Source organism: Cynocephalus volans, chromosome 12 (genome assembly GCF_027409185.1).
Source record: "Cynocephalus volans isolate mCynVol1 chromosome 12, mCynVol1.pri, whole genome shotgun sequence".
Classification (NCBI taxonomy): domain Eukaryota; kingdom Metazoa; phylum Chordata; class Mammalia; order Dermoptera; family Cynocephalidae; genus Cynocephalus; species Cynocephalus volans.
This window is the reverse complement of record NC_084471.1, coordinates 15,873,711-15,886,589: the sequence shown is the minus strand read 5'-3', so window position 1 is coordinate 15,886,589 and position 12,879 is coordinate 15,873,711. Positions and strand designations below refer to the sequence as shown.

Below are 12,879 nucleotides of genomic sequence, written 5' to 3'. Positions count from 1 at the left end.
GCCTCCCAACAGCCCCATGGTAGTGTCCCTGTCTCCGGGTCACCCTTGAATATGCTGGCACCTGAGATGCCACACCCAGACACAAACAAGAGGCAGAATCCTAACACATTCCACGCTCCTTCCATGAGAGACCCTGAGGAGAGAAAGGGGGAAGGGAAGCCTGAAAAAGAGGGAAGGAAAGAAAGGGAGGAGGACCTTGTCCCCTCAGGTGACAGGGAGAAGACAAGGGGACCAGAAACGAGAAGAGAGAAAAGAAAAAGGGAGGGCAAGAGAGTCTGAGGACCACTTGACAAAGGCAGCCAACAGGGAGGCTGGCTGTAGGGCCATCTCTGTGTGTCACTGTTGACCCTCTAGCTGATGAGCCCAGCACTGTGAGTCCCCACTGCCACCTCCTCACAGTCCCTTCCTCCCACACAGCACCCATCCACTGCTCCATCAACAGCCTCTGGACTCATCCAAACCACAGAGCCACCACTGCTGCACACAGCCGGAGCCCTTGTGGGCCCCGCCTTGGAACCTCCCCAGCAGACGCGTCAGTCTCCTCCTCCTCCTGGACCTGGCACTGGCACTGGTGAGGGGCAGACGCCAAGCCTCACCTCGGGAAGGCCTCAGGTTGACTGCACAGCCCTGGCCATTGCACAAGTCATCCACTGACTTGACATGCTATGGACGTCACTGAAAGAAAATAAAAATAGAAACCCCACAAAGGCTGCACGCAACTGCTTTCCAAAGTCCAGCCACGCGCTGCAAGCAGATGTGGAGGCAGCCCCAAGTGCAAAATGTTAATCCCAGTGACATTTGGACAGAGCGAGGGAGGAGAAGATGTTTACTGGTTAGGAAGAGCGGTTTCACCCATTTCTAAAAGATGGGAGGAAGGAGGGAATTAAAAATAGATTTGTTGTCACCCTAACACCACAAGCCACACACACGACATGGATCACAGGCAGAACAAGCAGGTTGAGTACTGGATGCGGCAGAACCTGCAGGCTCCTTTCTCACCAGCAAACATTGACTATGCAGGAGGAAACCTGGTGAGCCCAAGACTGGAACACAGCCCTTCACAGGGCAGGAGACAAGTCAGCCAGCAAGCAAAGTGCGTGCTCCCTGACGACATCCACACATCTCTCTACAGAGCCAGACATAAAAATCGGCTCAGTCCTGTTAATCTCTCCTAGGTTTCCCAGCATGTGCAAAGGCTGTGACTCCTCTTAACACTGAGCCTCCTCCTACTATCTGGGCCAGTCCCTTCAAAGGTGCTCACATGGAAGGGCCAGCCCATGGCTCACTTAGGAGAGTGTGGTGCTGATAAGACCAAGGCCACGGGTTCGGATCCCTGTATAGGGATGGCCGGTTCGCTCACTTGGGAGAGCGTGGTGCTGACAACACCAAGTCAAGGGTTAAGATCCCCTTACCGGTCATCGTTTTTTTTTTTTTTTTTTTAAAAAAAAAAAGGTGCTCACATGGAGACAATGGAAGACCCTCAGGAAACTAGGAATCTTCTCTAGGCAGCTGCAGGGGGAGCAGCTCTGCACACACACTTTTTTTCTCTCCACAGTGAGGAGCATTACAGTACATATATCTTTAAAAGATAAGTATTTCCCTTGCTATTTCAATACCTTGTTTCTGAAAACAAAATGATTTGTGCCAAAAAGCTAACACGGAACCAATTTCCCATTATTTTAAGTGGGAAAAATTATAATTACGAATTACAAATTATAATTAAAAATCAGAATGCATTATATGTTATGCCATCTCCCCCCTCCCAATCCGTGTTCGAAAATGAAAAGCAGACGTAATACACCTGAATGAAAATGACAAGTTCTCTTGTTAAAATGTAATATGCTTAACACACTGCCTCCTGATCACAAAACCACTCATGCGGCTGTCAGCCAGCAGTCGCTGTGCCTCAGTAACGTGACCTTTCTCAGTACCAGCAACATCTTAGGCCCTCATCCCCCTCTTGTTGACGGGTGGGGTTTTGCCAATGTCTATACATGATTCCCATGTTCTATCAATCGTATCCAACCTGTAACTCAATACTTACTGCAACACATCGTTTTGTTACAAGTATTGTGTTAATTTTGCATTGTAAATATAAATTTCCCCTATGTACCCATCACCCCAAAATGTGGTATTGAGATACGTACATTTTATGAAATTTGGGCATTAACAAAACAAGAGGCAGCAGCATTGATCACAACAGCCAAAAGGTGGAAAAAACCCAAATGTACGCCTGCAGAGGAACCGAAAAGCACAATGTGATACGTACATTCAATGAATATCATTCAGCCTTAGAATGGAAGGAAATTCTGACACAAGGTACTACTGAGATGAACCCTAAAGACATTAATGCTGAGTAAAATATGCTACATCTAAAAGGACAAATATGATATGATTCCGCATACGTGAGGTATCTAGAGTAGTCAAATTCATACAAACAGAAAGTAGAACAGAGGTTACCAGAGGCTGGAGGGGTGAGAGGGAGAGGTAACGGGACGTGTAACTGGTGTGGAGCTTCTGTTCAAGGTGATGAAATCCTTCTGGGAATGGATCCTGGTAATCGCTGCACAACATTGGGAATGTGCCTAACGTCACTAAAGTGTACACTTACAGATGGTTAGAATGGTAAATTTTACGTTATATATATTTTACCACAATTAAAGCAAACAAGAGTCATTCTAATAGGAAACCTCACCCCAGAAGCACGCTGTAGGGTGTGCCTGTGCTTGTGACAGACACTGGTCTCATGTGTGTTTTAGTCAGGTTGTGCTACAACCTGGGTGTTGCCAGTCACCATTTTAATCAGATCGACACAAGTGACAAGATCGTCTCTAGGACAGGCTACACTCCTGAGGTGGCTCCTTCTGTTATCATTGTCTTGATCCAGTGAATTCTGGAATGGGTTTTTCTTGGTAAATGAGCAGCTTGTTAAGTAGTATACTGAATGTTAGACGAGAGCTCTTACTGGCAAGATAAGATGTTCCAAAAAAAATGTGGACTGGCTAAAATATGTTATAGATATTCCCCACCTTTTCATAACACAGAACAAAGTCTAGAGAGGCTGACATCAACATCCTTAAGGATGGTGTCTGAAGGGTGATCCCTAAGCTATCCTGTTTCTAGCCACTGCTTAGGAGGAATTGTTTGCCTGATGCCAACTATCAGGGTGACAACAACAGTCCCTGTAACATCATCACGCCTGCCTCTAGTGAACCTTTCAGCAAGAGGGTGGTCAGGGCATCTGAAAGGACAGGGGGCAGGAACATCATGAATATTTTAAGGTTGCTTGAATCACTTGGTGTCTACTAATGAATGTTTGTTCAGTAAATATCTCCTTGTGTGGCGGCTAAGAGTTATGCATGACCAAATTGATTAGGTAATAGAAAGAGAGAAAAAAGAAAGAGAAAGACAGAGGAGGAAGGAGGGAGGGGAGGGGAGGGAGGGAGGAAGGAATGGGATTAGGTAGTTCCCCCGCCCCCAGCTCCCTTCCAACTATAAAAGTTTACATGGACTCTAAGAAAAGGCTAGCAGTAGTCAGCATGGCAGACACTGACTTTGAGGGCTGGGAGGAACAAGCAATGGGAAACTAGAGAAAGCAGGGTTTGGGACTAACTTTACAAAGTAAGAGAAATGGATTAATTAAGTACGTATTGGGCATCGTCAATAAGCGAGCACTATATGCAGCCTACATCCCCAATCCCAGCTATTTCAGTCACCTAAGTTTTGAGTTCTATGTACTCTATCAAGTTCAGCAAAAATCACCTAGATCCATAAAGTAATGACCAGATAGCTGGAGAGACTTTCTTAACAACCAGTCGCCACCTGACGCAGAACAAGAAGGGACCACACAGCCTATATATATATTTTTTTTTTTAAAGATTCTTTTACTATAACATTTTATAGTCCTGTGCCACATAATGACGTTTTGGTCAACTACAGACCACATGTACAATGTGGCAATACCGTATAGACTAGTGTGTAGTAGGCTATCCCACCTAGGTTTCTGTGAGTACACTTTATGACGTTCACACAATGACAAAATCACCTAACAATGCATTAATAAGAACATACTCCCATTAAGTGATGTGTGACTATGTTACGAAAATGTTTGAACACTCAGTAAAGTTGAGAGAATTTTACAATAAACATGTATATACCCATACCTCAGACAGAGAAGGTGTAAGCTGCAGTGGCTTCCTATACTTGCCTGCAGATGGACAAACTCTCATCTGGAAATTTCAGCTCAGCCATGTCCCAGCTTGGGCCATTTATGATTGCACTATTAACACCTTATCACGCTTGCTTTATCACAACTGTCTGTCCTTCTGTCCATCCACTAATCCATCTTTTTTTTTAATGCGTTTCAAACCATTAAGTTGTTCACCAGCACATTACTCCCTAGGCATTTCAGTATGTACACTATTAACTAGGTTTCAATGATAATTAGTTTTTGGTTTTTTTTTTCTTTTAAGGTGAAAGGTACATACAATGAAATGCACAGACCACTGGATGAGTTTTGACAGGTTTATAAACCTGCATCACTCAAATCCCTTTCAAGATACAGAACATTCTATGTGATGACAAAGTTCCCTCAAGCCCCTTCCCAGTCAATCTCCACCCCTACCCCCGCCCCCCATAGGCAACCACTTTTCTGATTTACTTTCATTAGAGATTGGTTCTTCCTGTCCTAGAATACCATCTATTAGGAATCCTAAAGTATATAGTCTTTAGAGTGAGCTTTCTCTCATATTTCTCTCATAGCATAAAGTTGTTGCAATTCACCCATGATGTTGCATGTAACAGCTATTTCTATTTACAGCTCAGTGAGTGATATACCACTCTATTAATAACACAAGTTACTGACTCATTCCCACTGATAAACTCCTGGGCTGTGTTCAGTTTCAGCAATAACTACAACTGAAGTGAAGGGTCAGAGGGTAGGTGTATATTTCGTTTATAAGATTCCGCAAGACCTTTCCTCAAAGGGGATGGAACATTTTATACCCCCACCAATAATGTATGCAAGTTAAGGGTGCCCCACATCCTTGCTAACACGTGATGTAGCAACACGTGATGCTGTCAATCTTGTCTTGTTTTTAAATTTTGTCCACTTGGTGGGTTTATAGTAGCATCTCACTGTGGTTCTTCCTGCCTTCCCATGGGGTACCTGAACATTTTTTAGAATTCAATTTTCATTTACCTTTGGTGTTTTTTGAAGCATCTCTTCATATAGCTTTTTGAGTGGCTGCTCTAGTAGTAATACGTATAATTTATCAAAGTCTTCTGTGGCCAACATTTAACCAGTTCAAGCAATGTGCAGTAAACTTAGTTTCCATTGTGTCTTTCTACCCTCTCCCATTTACAATAGGATCACCTTCAGTATTTCCCCTACATACACTGAGGGCCGAATTTAGACACTTCCCAAAATCTTTTGCTTCTTGCACTCCTGTGAAGCTTAGCTGCACCAGGCAGACACGTGTGTGTGGGGTTAGAGCAGCAGAAGCGAGCGTCAGGACTGGAGGCCGCTCTTGGGCTTGCTTCTGCTGTTTTCCAGCAAGCATGAGCAAGGAAGGGTTTTCTTTCTCAGGTGGCTGTAGTTAGATCCCTGCATCCAGTCCCAAACTTCTGGAGTCTCCAGAAACATGGCGCCTGTCCTGCTAACACAGATCTCAGCACAGCGTGGCCTTTAAGTGAGGAGGGGTCCCATGGCTTCTTGATGGCCTGGTTCTGTGCGGTTCTGAGAGCTGCTCAGAGAAGCTCAGCTCAGAGCCTATGCTTCTAGCCTCTGCTAGAATTCTGCAAGAAAAGAAATCCTTTTCTGCTTAAACTCATTCATTCTCTTGTCTGTAACTGAACTCTAGCAGATGTAGTCCCACGGCTAATTACTGGGAGAGCTGGGATCAAAACCCAGATCTCTGTTCTTTCTTCTACAGTGTCCTGCCAGAGTCTTTCTCTCAACAATGTTCTTCAAAGAAGAAAGAACTGAAAGTCCCACATTCTATTTTAAGAACATGCACTAGGAATGAAATGTTTGCATTTCTCTGTCGCCTCCTTTTCACCCTACATGTGTGGTTATCTTCACCTGGGTTGGTTAAACTGATACTCAGGAATCAGACACTGTGAATATTTCTCAGACAGCACAATGGTGACAGCAATGAGCATATTTTTCGTCTATGCCTTGGTACTGGGGCTGAATTAATCAAGATATTTGTTTCTTAAAGATTAAACTCACTCCAGTAAACAGAGAGAGAAGGGTGTAATCCGCAGTGGTTTTCCACACGTGCTGCAGATGGACAAACTCTTGACTTGGAAGTTAAAGACCTGCAAATTTCAGCTCAGTTATGCCCCAGCTTGGCCCTTTTATCAAATCTTTACTGAGCTTCCGCTCATCCAGCCCAACTAGCTCCCTTGCTGTTCCTCAAACAAGACAAACACACTCCTGCCACAGGACCTCTGCACTTGCAACGTCCTCTGAATAAAGTCTGCATTCTCTTGATATTTATGTGTATGTACCCAAACTTAACTCCAGTTGCTACCCGAAAATCTTTCCCTAACACTGTGCACACCCTGACTTATTGTTTCTCCCATAGCACTTACATGATTCAATTTGATATACCTAATTTCTTCACTGACTATCCCCCTATCCGTTTAACAGACTAGGAAACTATCTGCCCACTCCAGCGTTCCCAGTGCCTGGAATGGTGACTGGCACATAGTAGGAGCTCCATAAATATTTGAGGAATGAATAAATGCCCACCTGCATGTTTGAAAGGGAATCAGGGTCTTCCTCTACAAAGGTGACACCCCCTTTCCTGATCTTGGACGACTGACGTAAATAAAACTGAGACCGTTATATGAAAACCCTGAAGGTAAAATCAAGTGTTCAGCATGTGGTGGGCACTACTGATCTAAGACAAGCTGGTTTTCACATTCTAAAATCTCCAAAATCAAGAAGCATCTAGTGACAACTAAAGACGACATGGCTGTGGGAACATAGTGGGTGGGAACTGCTCACACATTCTCGGAACTTGAAGAATGGCTGTCAGCAGCCTCAAGCAAAATCCCGGAGACAGTGGAGGGAGTCACTCTGTTAGTGGCTATGAACCACATGGCTGTGGGAAAAGGAGGATGAGAGGCAGATCCAGATGTGTTTTGAACATTCCTGAAGAGAAGCCAGGAGGCGGCCAGCTCCACAGAGCTGCAATGGGCTCCGCGCCTCCTCTGCAGAGTTCTTCTAGGGGATGCTGCACGCTCTCAGTGGTGCAGCGGACGGCACAAGGCAGAAAAATGCAGATGGAGATGACACAGTCGAAGAGGGATTCTGAAGAGCGAGACGCACCGTGAAGCAGTTTAGGAACGCCTGAACTGATATATGAGCCTATATTTTCTTCTACATGTAGGCATAGCAATAAATATGACAAAAACCAGTTTAAGTCTAAAAGGGCTCTTGCAATAAGTATAAAGATTCAAAAGGATAAGAAAGTATTGTAACACGGTTTAATTAAAAGCCTTTTTAAATGCTTTGGGTTTACGTAAGATAATGATGCATCTTACAAGTGGCAGCATCTAAATTTAGGTAAAACAGGGAATTTGTTTGGGAAAAAATTGGAAGCATGATTCCAAACCACCCTTGACCCCAAATATTTCTCTATTGGTTCCTCCATTGACTTAATTTCCCTGAATTTAATTCCATGTCTATTTCAGGCCTGACTTACATTGTAGGTTCCCCAAAAGGAGGGCAGCAAACCCATATTTCTTAAGGCTGTCAGTTCTCAATGGGTTTTCCAGGTCCAGCATCACCTGGGAGCTTGTCAGAAAAGCAAAATCTCAGGCCCATCCCAGGCTCATGAATCAGAGCTGGCATTTTAACAAAATCCCAGGAAATCTGTACGCCCATTACCATGTGAGATACGCTGCTGTTGACATCCTCCTCCTCACTTCCAGCTGCTCACCTTCTAGACCACGGATTTGGAAATCCATTCTCTGGCTAGACCTCCTGTCCTACCAGGTCTCTCACTCCTTGTCAACCTTTCCTACAACCTTAAAAGGAACCTACACTACCCTGAATTACTACTCACTCTTCCCTGAACAAAATAATTACTTTCACACTTCCCCACCTTCATTTTTATTATTCCTTCTACTTGCAATGCCCTTGAAAACCTCTATCTGTGGATCTCCTACACCCCCTTCAGGGCCAGCTGAGACACCACCCCCAGACATGAGCATTGGGGAAAGAGACAGGGCCTTCCCTATCAATAAGGCAGAAAAGCAGTGGGCTACAGAGCCCATGCCACTAACAGAATGTGACCTCGAACATGTTAGGCAACCTTTCTCTGCCTCAGTTTCTTCATCTGGAAAACTTGAAGAACACTGGTGCCTACATATCATGGGGTTGTTATAAGAAATCAAGGAGATAAAATTAAAGCACTTGGAAAAATGATTGACACATACTATGTGCTTGGCATATAATAACCACTTAGTAAATTCTAGATATTAATTCTATATCCCCAGCCCTAGCGTGGGAGCAGACACACAGTGAGCACTCAGTATGCATTTACTGAATCTAACTTGCAGTTTCTGGACTGACCTCTGTGCCTTAATTTTTTCCTAGGTTCGTGAGTCCTCTACACCCACCCTTTTCCACAGCCCGACAAAAAGCAGAAATCCAGTCCCCAACTGGGACATTATTAAATCAAAGAACATTTCCTACAGCCATCCCAGCCCTCAGAGCCTCGCCAAGAAATCGAAAAGAAAAGCCATAAACACTTTAACAGGAAACTGTCCATTCACTTTCACTTAGGCTAATCTTCCTCAGCCCAACGAAGAGAGAATCAGACAGCAAAGGGACAGGAAAACATGAAACCTTGACAAGCTGAAGCCCAAAGGACTATAGCTCCCAGAAGGAAATGCAATTCCAAACCAACAAGGCTACATGAAAATCAGGACAGGAGGATTCTCCTTGGGATATCTCCATGGTGGGAGAGGTGATTCCTGCTGTGGTCCCCATGTTCTTAGGCATCCATTAAAACAATGTCTATTCTGTGCAGCCGTGGGTCTGAATGGTAGGCATAAGAAGATAATTACAATGCAGCCTCTGTCCCCAAGGACTATGGGGACAGGCAGACAAACAAACCTACAATTACAATACAGTGTGTGATAAATGTTACTAGATGTATAGACTCAAGATGCTAGGAAAGTAATGAAGAAAGGCAGATTCCCAGATCAACGGAGCAGGAGAGAGGTAAGGTGCAAGGAAGTCTTCTTACAGAGAAGACCCTGGGTCTGGTTTCTGAAGGGTGAGTAGCAGTTAGCCTGGCAAAGAAGGCAGAAAAAGGTGTCCCAGTGTCCCAGGCAGTGAGAACACTAGGAACCAAGGCTGGAAACTACATCGAGGTAGGCTAGATAACACCCGCCATGTCACAAAGATGTCCGTGTGATAATTCCTGGAATTTGGGAGTGCTGCATTACATGGCAAAAGAGACTGTAGATATGATTAAAGTTCTTTTGATGGGGAGATTATCCTGGATTATCTGGCTCAGCCCGATGTAAACACAGTGTCTTTATATAGAGAGATGTAGAGTCAGAGGACGTTTCGGTGTAGAAGCAGAGACTGGAGTGAGTCACTTTGAGGATGGAGAAAAGGAGAAGCCAAGGAATGCAGGTAGCCACCAGAAGCTGAGAAGGCAAGGAAATGAATTTTCCATTCAGAGCTTCCAGAAAGAACCAGTCCACTGATGCCTGACTTCAGCCCAGAGAGACTGATTTCTGACTTCTGACCTCCAGAACTATAAAATGGCAAGTTTGTATTATTTTAAGCCACTGAGTTTGTGGTAATTTGTTATGGCAGCAACAAGACACTAATACCTACGTGTTGTCTGAGGTGCACCTTCTGGAATGTTAAAGAAAAATGAAACCAGCTGAGGAGGAAGGAACCCGGCCAAAGCATGGAAGAATGTGTGCACCAGGCTGAATTTCCATTTTATCCTCAATGAGGAGCTGTGAGTAATGGATATTAGGAGAGGAATGATATAATAATATTGCCCATGCTAAAGCACTGAACCATCACATTTTTAGATCTTAAATCTCAGGAATTACCAATGTCTAATTCTTCATTTTATTGACTCTCATTTCTTTTATCATAGATTATAATAATTTTATGAAAAGAAGGAATAATCTACTGGAATATATAAGTGTGATATTATAAAATATATACTTGGTCTTCATCCCTGTATCCTTGCATCCAACTCCTGAAATCCTTGCAATCTTCAAAATGATAAGTGTCTTTTTGTGTGCTAACGATTGACTGAAGTTTAGCCACTCCAGGCAATTTCAAGATTGGGGCTGGTCACTGGAAAGACCACAGTAGGATTATAGTTGAGACTTTTAGCCCCAACCCCCAACCACAAGGAAAGATAGAAGAGCTGAAAGTTAAGTTGATCACCAACTGTCAATGATTCAATCAGTCATGGCTCCGTAATGAAGTTTCCATAAAAACCAGAAAGGACAGGGTTCAGAGAGCTCCCAGATAGCTGAACACATGGAGTTTCCTGGAGAGGGGTGTGCCCTGAGAGGGACGGAACCTCTGCGTCCCTTCCCACATGCCTTGCCCTGTGCATCTCTTCCTCTGCATCTTTTGTGATATTCTTTATAATAAGTTGGAAAATGTAGGTAAAGTGCTTCCCTGAGTTCTGTGAGCTGCTGTAGCAAATTAGTTAAACCCAAGGGGGAGTTCGTAGGAACCCCGATTTATAGCTGGTTGGTCAGAAGCACAGGCAGAAACCACCTGGGGCTTGCAATTCACATTGAAGTAGGGGCTGTCTTGTGGGACTGAGTCCTCCACCTGTGAGATCTGAAGTTATCTCCAGGTAGATAGTGTCAGATTGACTTAGAGGATACTCAGCTGGTGTCTGCTGCAGAATTGACTGATTGGCTGCTGGTGGGAAGAAATCCCCACACGTTTTGGTGACCAGAGGTCACAGAAGTATTCGGTGTTGTAAGAGAAGAGTAGAGGAAAAAGATCATCTTTTCCTGTCAGATTAACTCTTTCATTCTAACGTTTTCAAAGATGCATACTTATATCTACAGATCTACAGTCTGGTATAAGCATGTGCATGCAGATGGTGAGACTGTACTGGAAATTGGGAGTTTTCCAAAAAATCCTGGCCAGATGATTGCTATATGCCTGAAAGGGCCTTGACCAAATGCCCCACCCCACCCGGACTCCAGGAAAGGGGAAGGCAACCAATACTTACTGAGTGTACTCCTGGGGCCAGAGCTTTGTGAACATTCCCTCACAGATCTCCAGTGATCTCAGCAGGGCTCAGCTGTGTGGGAGTCCAAGCCTCATGCGATGGAGCCTGATCCCTGAGCACTGCCACTGCAAGGCACAGTGCCCATCCCAGGCAGAGACGATAATCCATCTGCCCACGGTCCCTACGGACTGCTCCCCAGCCTCTGCCTACACACCAAAAAGCCTTTAAAGGTCTTACTCACTCTCTGTATCTGCCCCCCTCCACCACACACACCTCTTTAGGCCCTCTGCTAGCAATGCCCTTGGCCAAATGTGGCTTGCTGTCAAAGGAATTGCTTAGGCGGCATCTAAGCAGCTCTGGATTTGAACAAGCTCAGTCTGCTCTGGCACTGCCACTAGACACCTGAGGCCATGCCCAGACATACCAAGATTCCAAGGCAGTGCCTTGGCTGTTGCTAAAGCAGGGGACACATAGGGAGGAGAACTTAAGGGACGGAAAAACTAAGTTCTAATCCTCACTTGGACATTCAAGGCTGTGAATCCTGGGCCATGTCACCCGCCCTCAATCAAAACAGCGGGTCACTGCCTTCCCCATCACTCAGCCCCTCCCAAGATGGCACACCTGCCACATTGAAAGCCGTAGACACGTTCCATGCATCTGAGTTTCCAAGAGCCACAGACGGATCTGCAGTGGTAAAACACTAACACGTGCCTGATGGCACTGGGCACGAGCGGAGTTCTCCACTCTGACCTATGTGAACAGAGCTGCCACGAGACACTCGTACAGGGTCTACTCCCCGCCCCACCTTTCTTTTAGAATCTATATTTGGGAACAGAACTTTCCTAAAAATAAAATCACTGAGTTAAAGGGCATGCACAGTGTATAGGTGTTGTGATGAACTGGCAGCTTACTCTCCAAAAAGCATGATGTTGGTGCTCCCAGCAATTCATAGCCAACAGCGACTGACTGTGCCCCTACTTAACTCCAGCACTGAGCTAGGCACTGCCTCCTGAGAGATTCTGTCAGTATCACACAGTGCTCAGTGAGCCCTATCTGATCGATGAGGAAAGTGAAGTCTTGTGAAGTCAAGAGACTTACCTAAGGCAATGCAGTTATTTTGAGACAGGGCTGGGAGAAGCATCCCAGTCCCGGAATCTTCCAGTTCTGTTGTATCTGCTAAATTATCCAGATCTTTTGAGCTATTCCACGCTACTCCAGCAGCTTTCATTTATTACAGATAACCACAGGCCAAGCTCTAGACTAGGTACTTTATTATATGCACTATCACATCCATCCAAGGCAGGGAAGCAATAAAAATAATGATGTTGCTGATGGTAATAAGGGAACCTATCTAATACTGACTGTTTCATATGTGTGAGGCACTGTGCAAAGCGCTTACATGCAAACATTATCTTACCTCTAAAAGTCTATGAGCTAGCATTAACATGCCCAGGTTATAGATGAAAGAACTGCAATTCAGAAAAAAGACTTCCCCCAAGACTCCCACAGATTACCAATGGAAAATACATCCATCAATAAATGGATTAGACCACAGGGCTGCCCCTGACAGTTAACAACATCAGGTGGGCAGCAAGAAAGAAGGTTTCTAAAGAAGACAGTGAGAAAA

General features: G+C 44.6%; 1 protein-coding gene and 1 non-coding gene across 7 annotated transcripts in view; both read right to left on the bottom strand.

Annotated features, from left to right (window-relative positions):
- LARGE1 (LARGE xylosyl- and glucuronyltransferase 1) overlaps positions 1 to 12,879 on the bottom strand; it is a 538,741-nt gene that overhangs the window by 329,326 nt on the left and 196,536 nt on the right. The gene's annotated exons all lie outside the window — the stretch shown is intronic.
- Positions 11,560 to 11,695, bottom strand: LOC134361417 (small nucleolar RNA SNORA76). Its single transcript, XR_010021440.1, has one exon. It is a non-coding gene; the product is annotated as a small nucleolar RNA SNORA76 (small nucleolar RNA).